General features: G+C 45.9%; 1 long non-coding RNA gene across 1 annotated transcript in view; it reads left to right on the top strand.

Annotated features, from left to right (window-relative positions):
• The first annotated feature begins 456 nt into the window (after positions 1–456).
• Positions 457–15191, top strand: part of LOC133117987 (uncharacterized) — a 29726-nt gene continuing 14991 nt past the window's right edge. Inside the window, exons 1-2 of the long non-coding RNA XR_009706351.1 lie at positions 457–785; positions 10308–10400. This is a non-coding gene — a long non-coding RNA (uncharacterized LOC133117987). The remainder of the gene's footprint in view (positions 786–10307; positions 10401–15191) is intronic.

Here is a 15191-nt window from a genome sequence, read left to right as displayed (position 1 = left end):
TTAACCCATTTACTATTATTATTTATATCTGAAATTATTTACTTATTCAAAAATAAACGAGTCCCCATAACTTAATTGTAGTTCATGACAATGTTCTATGGCTGGATAGTCATGGATTTTATACAATTAGGTAATTCAGGATTAGCATTGGTTTATTTTCCTACACAGGCAGTAGTCCATTAAAAAATGACTGTTAATGTACTGATTGCATGGCAAATTCATCCATTTAATCCAAAGGTTGTTTCAGTGGCCGCCACTTGTAACTGGAAGACAGTCCGAATTTGAAGGAAAACATTTTAAAATGGCAGAGACCAATGGCTATGGAAGGCCTACATTGGGAATAACTCCCTGGCTGATTACTTGGTGCTGTAAGCAGGGCTGTGATCTTTGCTCTGAGACTCGCTGCTGTCCTGCAGCACACACCTGCTTTGTTTTGTTTTCTATCGTGTTTTCGTCGATAACGTGTTGTTATTTTGCGTAGTGCGTCTGCGGAGCATTCGCCAGCAACACTTCGCCGTTCGGTTGAGGCAGTCCAACCACACCTCATTACGGAGTGATTTTGTTTTATCTGAGCCAGTGCTAAAGCGCTTGTGTTCCCGGAGCGTACACACCTGCGGGGAGAGTATCGATCAGACCGCATCCTCTGGGCCCAATTTAAGCACTCAAGGACCTGGCCGCGGTAAATCCTGACGCCTTATAAAAGAGATTCAAAAAGCTGTTTCAAAATGAGAAGAAATCATAAGCATGGAGAAAGTCTACTCAGACTGAAACTATCTTTTGTTGTGGTATGTACTTTTACAGCAGCAAAGTCACATACTTCTAACTTATATGGCATTGTGGGTGCTTTGAATATGATATCTTTATATGGAAAATACACATGGTTGGAATGCACTTTAAAATTGGACTCACTTATATTGCTTTTGTTTATGGATAGCTGAAATGAAAAAAGTTGCCTAGAAATATACCATGCTAAACAATTTTCAGCCTGCAATTCTTCATATAATTTCATATAAGATGCAATTTCCAATTTTTTTTAATGTATATGTTTTTGAGTGAAAATAATTGTATTATTATTTTTAGAAATTGTATAAATGATTATCAATGCATTATTATTTCAATAGCATTACCATCCATGTCGGAAATACCATTTGAATATCGCCTGACACACGCAGAGCCCAAGCAAAGTTCAAACAAAAACATGCTCTTTTGTTGCCAGTTATGAAAAATAGACACAAAAATAAATAGATACCTAAAATCACCCCAGTAGACCACATTCCCCCCCCTAACTTTCCTCCCCCTTTATTTGCTAACCTGGAGCGATTGTGATGCGAACAGCTCAGGGGCATCACGAGAGCCGCGGGCGAGCCCACTCGGGCTCACTCCAAGCCCGGCCGCGCTGACACCAATCTGGGGAGGCCGTGACACCATTTTCTCTAACTGCCCCTCACGCTGGAGATGGCGTAATTGTTATAATTAGGCAGAGCACCTCAAGACTCCATCAGCCTGACCCACCTCGGCCCGTGTCCATATGGTCTGATGTAGATAATGAGTCCATTAATGCGCTCTGTCCACCTGTAATGGAAGCTGGGTTTGAACGGCTGGCAGGTATATTGTCATTTTCCTGGTTTTATGATTTTTTTTTTTTTTCCCCCCCTCCTCTGAGCGATCAAGAACATTCGGATGAACGTCATTACAATCGCTGCAGCAAGTTCAGGGTATTGCGGTTTTGTTTTTTTCTCTCTTTTTTTTCCCAGGAAAAGCTTCGGTGCAGCTGCTGACATTGCCCCCGTGTTAACTTTTACTCAGAGGAAGTTAAATGAGTTTAAAAGCCCTCATTTAGCCAGAGAAAACAGTGCAATAAGCAAAGGGGTGTCACAAATGTCTACTTCAGAATAATACAGCATCAATTTAGCACAATTATGCCTCAAGATTGTGAAAATTAAAAGAGATTCCTGTCAAAGGCCTGAGTCTCCGTTATATAAAGCAGTGTTATGCACACGCTTTGAATATTTAGCGCACAGAATGCAGAACTGTTGTGTGTTGACTTTGACATCATTACTTGGGGAAATGTATGCTGCAGATATACACAAGGTTTAGTGTGGGTGGCAGAGTCCTGTAATCAATGCTAGTTACTGAAAGAGGATCTAAATTACACATTTTTTACAGGGTTTGCACAATAACAGACAACACTTACACAGCACTCCCATTGTGTCGACAGACTTCTACCTTAACTGATAATATAAGATAAATGAGAAAATCTTGATCATTTGGTAATTTGCCATTGCCTTGATAAAGCTTTGCACTGCCTAATAAAGAACAGAAAAAAAAGTGGCATTCAATATTTTTAATTGATTTGTACATTTACTAACTTTATTTTTTTATTTTTTAGATTTGGTCGGCTTATTTTAAGTTCAGGCAATGGCATAGGCTTCCTGGCGTGTTTCGGACGTGCTGTCCTGCACTTCTTTAAAGGTGTTTTATATCAGCGTGGCCTTCAGCAGCCATTTTGGAAATTGTACCGTCAATAACTCTTTCAGTGTGAAGCGCTGAAGTTGTCCACAGGGTCTGTGTACCATGTATCGACATTCCGTTTAATTAATATAATGGCAAAGACTGGTTTGATGCACAATTGTCCTGACAAATATAATATTTACCATATTATTTTTCAAGGACAGCGGAATCTAATTTAGCAAAGGCACTACATACCGTATGAGTACACTGCAGGCTTCTTTATCCGGAGTCTGCCTATAGACAGTTTATTGTATTTTATTTCTCTGTGCTTACGTGCTAAATTTAGACAGGCACAGATTAGCAGTCCACACACAGAGGTGTGGTATGCACTCCCCGCTCCAATTACCAAATGTTTTGTTCGGTGTGTTTTTTTTTCTTTCACATCATGCAGCAGGTGTCAAAGCAATGCATTACAGGTTTTTTTTTTTTCCCCCCCATTTATGAATATAAGATGTATTGCTATTGCAAATAAATGTAATATGAATCTAATGACCAGTAATGAGCGACTGTTTTGCCATTATGGAGAGGGACCGCGGAGATGCTAATAAACCACGGTTTATGCTCCGGGGAGCACACACTGACCAGGATTTAGATTAAGGCCTTAATGTCTCTGAAGCCTGGGGCTAAATTGAAATGTAAAACCCCAAACTAAACATAATTTAGTCCTATCTGTTTCCTTGATGTGGTCCTATGTGTAGAAATTGGGGGCGTGAAGTTGCTGAACTGTAATTTGCTTTGTTCCAGAGGTGCTCTGGGCTTACTCTGGTCTGTGGTCGTGCTTGGAATGTGTGTCAGGCGGAAACAGTGTGAGCCCTCTCCCCACCCCACCCCCTGTCCTCTCTGTACGCAGCAGGGCGGAGGAGGGAAAACACTCCGAATACTGTTCCTGCTAAAATTTTACATGGATTCTACCACCTTTTGTTTCACAGACGGAGTTGAGGTTATTAATTTAATATTTCCTCTTTAAGCAATCGCACTCCCCTTTAAAACGGTGGAAGGTGTGTGGTGACCTGGTTAGAACAGTGCACAAAGAAATAACAGCATGTCATCGTACACTGCATATCAAACACTTGGGATTTTTCTAGAACAGGGATATTCGGCTGGCAGCCTGAGGGGCAGACGTGACCTGCCATGGGCACACCTTTTGCTCTTTGATCACTGTGAAGGAAAAAGTATACTATTCAGATCCGTCAGGAAATTGTACATGGAAAAAATATATATGTCTGTTTCTGAATTTGCAGTGTTGTCAGCGCCATTCCACTTGTGACAGACTGTAATATAATACACTATGTACGCGTGTTAAAAAAGCATCTGCTTTGTGTATTCACACATGCATTACTGTATATCTTATTTGTTTTTAAAAATATTTGTCCTGTGGGCGCCATTTTTTTTTTTAAAAAAGGGGCACTGGCCCACTGGAATATGTTTTTGAAGAACACTTTTTTCAAATGCGACAAAACCAACCGATGATGAACCAAGCTTTTTTAACAGCTACCTGAATGATCCCACTCGAATTACGGCAAATTGGTATTCTGTCAGTGGTATAAGTATAAATGGTTTTTATAATACTTCATATTCCTGTGTGACTGTCAGGGTTGTAGTTTTTAACCGGGCTCCTTTTTATTCTGTTTTAAAGTCACACATTCTGGAATTCATACCTCGCTTCTTCTTTCAGTTGAGTTTTCTTCTTTCATTCTGGATCATTGGTATGTGATCAGCATGTATGAAAAGCACTTAATAATAATAATAATAATAATAATAATATTTGTGGTAATGTATGTTTCACTTTCACCTCCCCAGTGCCACCACTCTTTCTCTTTCACGTTTGAGACTCCGTTGATCTCACAGAGTTATGCAGGGCTGGGTGTTCATCTTGGAGTTGATGGCTCTTTCTCTAACACGTTTGAGACTCATTTGATCTCACACAGAGTTGCGCAGGGCTGGGTGTTCGTCCTGGAGTCGATGGCTCTTTCTCTAACACGTTTGAGACTCATTTGAGCTCACACAGAGTTGCGCAGGGCTGGGTGTTCGTCCTGGAGTCGATGGCTCTTTCTCTAACACGTTTGAGACTCATTTGATCTCAAACAGAGTTGCGCAGGGCTGGGTGTTCGTCCTGGAGTCGATGGCTCTTTCTCTAACACGTTTGAGACTCAGTTGATCTCACACAGAGTTGCGCAGGGCTGGGTGTTGATGGCTCTTTTCTCCGTGACATCCGTGTCCTTTGCTCCCGGTACACTTCCCTCAGTGGCGACTTGACAGCAGCTGATGTGTTTGGTCTTGTTTCTGTGTTTCCGCCAGTGTCTTTAAACCCAGCGGACCGGCGTCCAGCCGAGCGTGGCTGTCCGTCCCCCAGGCCCCGCCGGTGGGATTCCCGCGTTGTCGGGTTTGTTTTCCGCCCTCCTCCTCCTCGGACGGCTGTGACCCCGACGATCCCTGGCGGATTCATTACGGGTCTGCAGCAGAACTGTAAGCCCGCTGTAGCGCGTTAACGCCCCTGGACCGCTGTAGCGCGTTAACGCCCCTGGGCCACTGTAGTGTGTTAAACACCCCTGGACCACTGTAGTGTGTTAACGCCCCTGGGCCGCTGTAGTGTGTTAACGCCCCTGGACCAGTGTAGCGCGTTAACGCCCCTGGACCAGTGTAGCACGTTAACGCCCCTGGACCAGTGTAGCACGTTAACGCCCCTGGACCAGTGTAGCACGTTAACGCCCCTGGACCAGTGTAGTGCGTTAACGCCCCTGGACCAGTGTAGCACGTTAACGCCCCTGGACCAGTGTAGCACGTTAACGCCCCTGGACCAGTGTAGCACGTTAACGCCCCTGGACCAGTGTAGCACGTTAACGCCCCTGGACCAGTGTAGCACGTTAACGCCCCTGGACCAGTGTAGTGCGTTAACGCCCCTGGACCACTGTAGCACGTTAACGCCCCTGGACCACTGTAGTGCGTTAACGCCCCATGACCACTGTAGCACATTAACGCCCCTGGACCACTGTAGCGCGTTAACGCCCCTGGACCACTGTAGCACGTTAACGCCCCTGGACCACTGTAGCACGTTAACGCCCCTGGACCACTGTAGTGCGTTAACGCCCCTGGACCACTGTAGTGCGTTAACGCCCCTGGACCACTGTAGCACGTTAACGCCCCATGACCACTGTAGCACATTAACGCCCCTGGACCACTGTAGCGCGTTAACGCCCCTGGACCACTGTAGCACGTTAACGCCCCATGACCACTGTAGCACATTAACGCCCCTGGACCACTGTAGCGCGTTAACGCCCCTGGACCACTGTAGTGCGTTAACGCCCCTGGACCACTGTAGCACGTTAACGCCCCTGGACCACTGTAGCACGTTAACGCCCCTGGACCACTGTAGCACGTTAACACCCCTGGACCACTGTAGCACGTTAAACGCCCCTGGACCACTGTAGCGCGTTAACGCCCCTGGACCACTGTAGTGCGTTAACGCCCCTGGACCACTGTAGCACGTTAACGCCCCTGGACCACTGTAGCACGTTAACACCCCTGGACCACTGTAGCACGTTAAACGCCCCTGGCCCCTCCACGGTCCACCACGGCTGTCAGTCCTCCTGACTCCGTGTCATTCTCGCGTCATCCCCCCTCCCCCCGTATGCAAATGCGCTGGCTCCTCGGCTCTACGGATTCCGAGACGCCGTAATGGTGCGAAGATTGGGCGGTGACCATCTGTTAGCTCTGATGCTCACATTAGAAAAATAGTTGTTAGAAAACATTATTTAAATATTTATTTGCTAGGAAGAGTAGTTTAACATATGTTGATAGATCTGACAATAAAACAAAAGTGGCGTTGAATTTATCAAGTATCCAGTAAATCAGATGTGAATGGTAAATGGTTGGAATTCATTTAGCGCCTTTATCCGAAGTGCTGTAATCCAATTGATGTACTTCTCGAATATGACCGCTTGCTTTCTTTACCACAAGCCAGGACTTTTCTGTGTACAACCAGTGGTAATCCTTGCAATTACACAATTTTAACCATGAAGATATCCATCCTTGTTTTGTGTTTCAGCCATATAAGTAAAAAAAAAAATTCCTGTGTGGTTCAGCAGGTAAAAGAGCTCAACACCAGCACAAACTGGGCCCTGAGTTTGCCTGTTTAAGCCTCATTAATGTCATTAGCTTATGAAGTGTATGAGTCTGCTATAGTGGCACCCAACTCGCTTTGTCCCAGCAGTGGTTGCTGCTCAGGGCTGTGTGGGCATCAGGTCCTCCAGACAACTTCCCAGGTGCCCATGGGACGGGTAAGAGCAAGTTCTGTGTGAATGTAATGTTAAGTAATGTAATATACCTGTAATCCAAGATGTTGCCAGTCAGATAATATTAATATTCAGCACGTAGAGTAGTCCATTCTCTTGAATTTCAGAAGGCAAAGCGTCCATTGGCCATGAGCCTCATTAAGATGGCAGCAAGTTAAAATGGGCAAAGCTTGACAAGGCCTGCAGCCAACCCTGCTGAAGAAACGGCTCAAGCCGGGTTTTGAAACAGCTGGTAGCTGGTTGTCCGGTTAGACCAGCTCTACGCTCAACATGGTCTGACCGGCTCTAGCTATGTTTTGAAACAGCTGGTAGCTGGTATTTCAAACTGGTCATAGCTGGATTTTACACCAGGGAAGCAATCTAACAAAAACTAAAGTGTACCTTGTGGGATGAGGAGAAATCCTGTCTTCAGATTCTTTGTCAGCAAATACAGAGTCCATATAAAAACGATTAGCCTATGAATGTATTTCAATAGAAACAAGAAGGATTCCCCTGGAAGAAAAAATGTCCTGGTGATTAAAAATGCCCCTGCTCCTATATGTGTGCTGTTTATAATGAGTCTACTTGGTGTAATGGAGTTCTGATCAAAGCAGTGAATCCGTGTTTCATCACAAGCCCTTTTCCCAAATCCAATAACGCTGGCCCCAGCCATTTATCCCGGCTGGCAAGAAACCAGTGCCACAGGCCTTTCAATTTTTTTCTTTTTTTTTTTTCTTGTTTGCTTTTAAATGAAAGCATTTTCAACTGCCTTTTTTTTCCCCCTTCACCCCTATTCTAAAAGACAAAACCAGAAAAATTATTCTCCACTCGCTTCTAGTCAGAAGTAAAAGAAATTATACAATAGTTGGCTTCCTTTCAGTTTGAAACGGGGAACTCTGCAATAAATAAGTACAAAGCAGTCCTCAGTTCCCTTTTTGAAATGCTGTTCAGGGCCAATTCAAAAAAATAAAGTGCCTCTAATTCTCCTTTCCTTCTGAAAATCCCTTACAGAGGGATATTTCATCATGAATACATGGTGTCACCTCAAATTGTAGTCAGTCAGAAACTGACCGCAAATTATATTTCATTTATCATAAATACTCTATCATTAGCTCGACAAAAAGGTGAAGGTGGCACCTTGCTTTTAAACCGCAAGGGCATCAATAGTGTCAGGTGAAGAATTGCTTTAGCATAATCGGGTTGTCCTTTTAGAATTTTCCATTCTTTTGAAAGTTTTTTGAAAGAAAGGACCTTTGATGTTGCCTTCAACGTAGTTGGTTTTGTGAAAAATTGATGGCTGATTGGATAATCCATGGCAATTTGTCTTTGATAGCGTTTCTTTTTCTCACCTGGTCCACTGTTAACCCTTTAGCTTTGCTCCCTTTCTTCTTCCTCTTCTGGCTATTCAGTCATCTTTCCTTTTCCTCCTGCAACGGTGACCTCAGTCTCGTCTCTCCCTGCCTCCATCTTGTGTTCTCTTTGCCCGTGTTTCTGTGGGAGACCGTCGCAGTGGTACTTGAGAAGGGAGTTTTGTTGCAGAGCAGAGAGGGCTAACTGTGAAGGCTGACATGTTGCTCACTTAACAAAACATAACAGCCTGTTGTTTTGGGACCTGGTGGCAGGCTAGCATTTGACCTTCTGTGCACTGAGTATCACGGCATTAAAGGACAAAAAAAAACAGACAGACTCCGAGGGAAGTAAGCCAGTGTTTAGAGCTCTGGGATGTCTGAATTCTCCCAACCCCTTACACCCTGCTCTCTCTCTCTCCCTCTCTCTTCCTCTCCCTCGCTCATTCTCTCTTCCTCTCATGCTCTCTCTTCTGCTCCCTAAAGAGTGAGAAAATGTTTTGTTTACGGTTTTGTTCTTGTTTTTCCGTGCTGCGTTGCTTTTGCTCCAGAGCATTGAGGCTGGGGCAAAATCTGAGGCTGGTGAAATAGCTAATTTTCTGAATGTGCAAATATATATATTTTAGCAGGCCTTCTCCCTCTCCCTGTCTTTTTCTCGCACCCCCTCTGAGGTACAAAAGCGAGTTTGTACGAGCGCTCCTGTGAGTGTGTGCCTGTCTGACTCGTCTGTCCGTACGTCCCTCTCCGGCCGGAACGTTCCGGAGCCCGCGCGGGGCCCGGGGAAAGGGAGGCGGGGCCTGGAGCTCTGACCCGGCGCGGCGTGTTGTGAAGGCAGCGCCGCGGAGAGCGCCGTGGTGGGGAGAGCGCAGCGGCGGGGGAGAGATGGGGAATTCACGCCTGCCAGCCCGCTGTCGCCGGACCGTCAGCCCGCGGTGGAGGCGGGCGGTGACCTCCTACGCCTGGGCGAATCCTATTTTCCCCGGGTTAATTAAGCTGTCTGACGGCGCGGCCGGAGCCGCGCTCTCGCGCCTGTTGTCACCGCAGCCTCGTCCCTGGCCCCGTGTCGGGGGGGGCTGACGGTCCTGCCCCGCCGCTTGACGCTACCCCGAGTGTGTCGAGACAGGACAGGCAACCGGGCCCCCACCGGAGAGAGCAGAACCCTAGAACACCTGCATCTACTCTTATTTACTCCATTATGGTTTAATATGGAACCCCCAACTGTACACGTGTGCGGTATACTGTCTGTGTGTGTGTGTGTGTGTGTGTGTTTGTGTGTGTGTGTGTGTGTTGTATACTAGCATGATCACAGACAGTCCAGTGTAGGATGCAAACTAGTGGTAAGCCTCAAGAACAGAATGGCCAAGTTTTGCTAAAAGAGTACATTGAAAATAGGTTTCTGGAACAAATTTATTGATCGATGAGATGTGTGTTAAACAGTCCCAAAATGATCGAAAGGATAAAAGTGTGGAGAAAGAGAGAAACTGCTCATGAAACATGGTGGTAGAGTAGTGTTATGGCTTGGGCATGTATGGCAGCCACTGGAACTGGCTCACTAGCGTCCATTGATGTGGCAGCAGCAGGGTGAATTCTGAGGAGCACAGAGCAGGAGAATAACAGCGAACACAACCAAAGGGTTTTTCATGGCCAAAAAGTGGAATGTTCTATGCTAATTTGCCTGATTACTTTTGCCTCACCAAAATGGGTGGACCCTTAAATTTAAGCTGATGGTCTATACCAGAGGCCACCAACCCTGGTCCTGGAGAGCTACTGGGTCTGCTGGTTTTTGTTTTCACCTTAGAAACAGCACCCTGTTAAGACCCAGGTAACCAGGTGAGGTGAGTTAGCTGTGAAATCATCTGCTCTAAGTGATTAATTAAGTGCAGAGTAACAGCAAAAACCAGCAGACCCAGTAGCTCTCCAGGACCAGGGTTGGTGACCTCTGGTCTACACCTTAACCTCATCGTCGTTGTTTTATTTGAAATCCCATGTGCTGGGGCACAGAGCGACAAAACAACAATACATTTTTGCGGATAGTGAGGAAGGATCCTTTCGCCAGACTGATTTGCGGAATAAGCTGTTTTCACTCTGTTCTGGTCTCCCCTGTGTTTCATAAGGCTGTGTTTTCACTTCATAAACTTATCATTAAGATTTAACACTTTTATTACGTCTGTTTCTCCAGGTGAGCTTCAGCATGATTCGCCTAACCTTGCAGAAGAAACCAGCGCTCCTTGTCTTCAGCCTGTCATGGCAGTGAAGGTACTTGCCCATAAATGTAAGTGTTTTTGTTTAATATATACCCATAAATACCCATATGCAACACATATTGTTTCGATATTAACTTAGGTCTGTGGAGGGTGTTTTTTCCTACAGCGCACGGACGTGGAATTTGATACCTTAATCACACACGCCACCTTGCCGTTGCGTTTCACTGGGGTCGAAGTTCATTTCACACCGCATCATCATTGGCAGCGTGTGTGAGCCTGTGGGCGCTGGCCTGTGTTTTTCCGCGCTCTTTGGTTGTTAAGTGCGGTGCAGTGTCCAGGTCGTGGCCCTGTATTACAGATCAGAGACAGGCCCGTAGACGTGCCGCCTTCACCCTCTCCTCTCTGAGCACGCTCAGAACAGGGAGCGGTGCCGCGCTCCTGTCAGTCCGCACCTTTCTGTCATAGAGCCTGATTTCAGTTTTTGATTTTTTATACATTTGCAAAAATGTATAAAAACATGTTTTCACTTTGTCATTATGGGTTATTAAGTGTAGATTGATGGGCAAAAATGGGGCAATTTTATCCATTTAAAATGAAATCTACAACACAATAAATAAGTGTGCAAAACAGTGGCTACTTTCTGAAGCCACTGTATGCCAGACACTGCGAGACTGAGCTGTTGGTGTACAACAGGACAAACAAACACACTACTTTTTTCTACAGAGCTCTGAATTCATCAACATTTAGGCTATTGTGCAGAATTAGAAATAATATCTCCGAACATTAAAAAGACATATTTTTAGCTCGTCTCCTAGTTTCAAAAGCCCGTTCTCATGAGGAAATAATGTAAGTGATATCTTACTCTCTGATAATTGAAGCGGTTTTATTACTGTCAGTGATATTTCAGATCAGTCGTTGGTTGAAAGTACTGCAGTGACTCTCTTGCCCCTCTGTCTCTTCTCTGATCTTCGTGTTAAATCGTATCGCTTGATTACTCGAATTATTGATACGGATATTGACTCTTGCTTTGTGAAGCGCGCTATGCTGTATGGCGTTTAATAGATTGATTGGGAATTGTATCAAGTCCTCCCACTGTCCAGAGGAAGTGAGTGAGTGAGGGAGGGATGAAGAAATGACGAGAGTAGAGGGAGAGAGAAGGAGAGAGAGGAGGAGTATTGGGGGAGTAGAGAGGGGGAGAGATAGAGAAAGGGAGGGAGGGAGAGGAAGAGGGAGTGGAGCTGAAGCTAAACTGATCGCAGGGCTGACAGGTGTAGGCAGTGGAACATTCCCAGGACCTGGAGGGGACGTGGGTTGGATTAGACTCTTCTCTACGGAGCTCTGTGAGCTCCAGCAGGAGGGAGGGAGGGAGGGAGTGACAGAGAGGGGAGCTCCGTGAGCCAGATTAGGCACTGTACTGGGGGGCAGTCCTCCCAGTTACCAGGACGTCGATGTATGTGAGGTTACGGAAGTTAATTTTGCAGAAATATGAAAATGCACTCTGCACTGCTTTTATTTGACAAAACTTTGCCTGATGTAAAAAAGGATACTGTTACCTTAAAGGTTTATGAAATGTTGGGCATGTCAGCGATGAGGCTGTTTTACAGGCTGCGTGCGCTCACAGAGTGTCCTGGGCTTTTTATTTAACCCACACTCATATGGAAGGTACTTCAGATGCACTGTGAATTTAGCTCTTATTTTCCTCTTCTGTTTTCATGGCTGTTCTCAAATGGAGGAATGCATGTTGTTTTATTGAGTCATTTCATTGTGGATACTATTATCATTGGCGTCTTCATACACTTTTCAGAGCCCCAGCCCACACACACAACACACACAACACTCAACACGCGCACACACAGGCACACACTCACACACACACACACACACACAGCTTGCTCACAGAGTAGTTTGGGGAGTCATTAAGATGGAGGGGTGGGTTAGTCTGCACACAAACACATCTGCACCACAGTAACCGTGGGGGAGGTAGAGATGGCAAGAGAACTCTTTTTGAAGCGCTTTCTCCGCTGTTCGGAGCTTTGTGTCGGCGCTCCCTCCTCTCCCAGCATGCCGCGTTCTGGAGCGGACGAGCCGGTCCTCTCAGCAACTCTCCCCCGCGCTCCAGCACCACCCGCCCTGCCTCCTCCACCCTCCCACATGCTCCAGCACCACCCGCCCTGCCTCCTCCACCCTCCTCCACTCTCCCACACCACCCTGCCCTGCCTCCTCCACCCTCCCACATCACCCGCCCTGCCTCCTCCACCCTCCCACACGCTCCAGCACCACCCGCCCTGCCTCCTCCACCCTCCCACACGCTCCAGCACCACCCGCCCTGCCTCCTCCACCCTCCCACACGCTCCAGCACCACCCGCCCTGCCTCCTCCACCCTCCTCCACTCTCCCACACCACCCGCCCTGCCTCCTCCACTCTCCCCTGTGCTCCAGCACCACCCGCCCTGCCTCCTCCACCCTCCCACACCACCCGCCCTGCCTCCTCCACCCTCCCACACACTCGAGCACCAACCGCCCTGCCTCCTCCACCCTCCCACACACTCGAGCACCACCCGCCCTGCCTCCTCCACCCTCCCACACGCTCCAGCACCACCCGCCCTGCCTCCTCCACCCTCCCACACGCTCCAGCACCACCCGCCCTGCCTCCTCCACCCTCCCACACGCTCCAGCACCACCCGCCCTGCCTCCTCCACCCTCCCCCACGCTACAGCACCACCTGCCCTGCCTCCTCCAGACGAGGTCCTGCCCACCTCCACCCTCCGCCCTCTACTCTCCCCCCTGCTCCAGCACCACCCGCCCGCCCTGCCTCCTCCAGACGAGTTCCTGCCCGTCTCCACCCTCCACCGCGCGCATACCAAGCAGCCAGAGTCCTGGGGAGACTAAGTCCGTGTCCTCCTTCCTCATTAGACGTGCCCTTTCAATTGCCTCCCAATATTGTATCTTTATTTTAGAGCCATTAGATCATAAACACAGCATTAGAGACCATTAGAGGCTGAATGCTGCCCAGTGGGCATCCGGTGAGTTAGCAGTCGCTTCTAATTCTACAGCGAGATGCCCTCCTGTGGGTTATTAATACCCACGTCTGAAGAGCAGGAGTGAACTGTACCATATCCCCGGTCCTTTTCTCCCCGGGTTCTGCTCCGTCCAAGTCACGCGTGCACATATGTTTGTGCTCCGTTAATACAGAAGGCACAAATTAATTGTTCCCCAGACGCGGTGAATGTGAGCTAGTCTGAGACCGGACATTTTTACAGGATTTAAGCACTCTTTTTTTTTTTTCATAGCATAGCTTTTCATATCTGAGACCTTTTATTTTTCCTACACATTAGGACAAGTGGAGGATCATTTAGGTGCGTGTTAATTATGCAGATTTTAAATGCTGTTTCTATTATCTTCAGCTTGAAAGTAAGCATTGTAAGACTGTTATAGAAATTAATTATTTCTCTTTGAGGTGATATAGAACGGCAGGGAAAGGAGATCATGTTTGCTTATCATTTAGTGTTTTTTTGTGTGTCTCTGTGTTTCGTGTACCAGTGTATATAATAGATTTTTTTTTTTTAGTTTTTTAGTTTTTTTTTTCCATAGGTTTTTATTTTTGATATTCTCCCAAGATGATTGCAAAATAACTACTCACGGAATAATACCTTGGGTGTTTAAAAAAATGCTTTTTTTTCTCTTTTTTTCAGGTGTAGCTTTGTATTCATGACAGCTACCAGGCACCAAAAATCAATCTCAATCAAAGCGGCTACAGAGTTTATCATAAATTATCATGAAAAGGGTTTCTACTGAGTAGATGCTTAATTACAATCTAATTTGAATAATTTTGCATATTAATGAGTTTGGAATGAAAATCATTTTTAGCATTTTGACTTCAGCTTGGGAACCCACGGTGATAATGGCAGGACTTTAAAATGCATGTGATCTTATTACCAGAGGAGAGACAGACATTTCTCTGAGCACACTGTTGTGTTTTAAGTTGATTAATGGACCTGTGTCTCTGACATTAATATACTATAACCAAATTAAAAACATTATTCATTAGTCTGAACTCGGACTGCGCGTTTCACTGTGTCATGAATAAAAAGAATCACGCAGAGGGACGCCTAGCAATTTAAGTTTTCAACCGAAGTTTATGTTAAATGTTGTCTTGTCCTTGTTTTGTTTAGAATTTGTTTAACCGAAGTTAAAATGAAAAACAAAATGGCTTCCAGTATCATCCCCTGCCAAAATGAAAATGGGATTCAATTGCGTCAATCATTAGCATTAATTTCAATGAGCTGGCCTGCACTAGAGGCTGCTGATAAGTGACTACTGGGGCATCAGTTTAACCCCCACCACTAGTAGATGTAGTATGATTATATGATTATCGCTGTCTGTCTGCCTGTTAAACTGTTAAACCTTTTAAACTGAAAAGGTTATGGACATCTTTGGGATCTATAGCTTTGGAACAAAGAAGAACATGATTTACTGAGCTGCTACATTTTGTAAGTGAGTTTTTAGCAAATATGGGATCTCATCTATTGACAGAAAAATGGGGTTCTTGCATACTAAATGGTTTCTGAACAGACGTGTCAGGTCTGCATTGTTTTAGGGAGGTATTGGTTGTGTTGGTTAGTGATATCAGGAGGTTCTCCTGCTGGTCCTGCTGGTCCAGGCCTCTTCATCAGTGTTTATAATGGGATGGCCAATCAGAACACTTTATACTGGAGCAATGCACGAGGGAGAGTCTTCAGTGTTAACCACATTGAGCTGGGTATATCTCTTCATTAGGTGCAAATTAATATCTGTGGTATTCAAGAATACAGTTGTTAGGAGTGGTAGGCGTAGCATGTGAACTCGACCAAGTGCCTGATG

This window comes from Conger conger, chromosome 18, assembly GCF_963514075.1.
Source record: "Conger conger chromosome 18, fConCon1.1, whole genome shotgun sequence".
NCBI lineage: Eukaryota > Metazoa > Chordata > Actinopteri > Anguilliformes > Congridae > Conger > Conger conger.
Note: the sequence above shows the minus strand (reverse complement) of the source record. Positions and strands in the feature narration are given on the sequence as shown.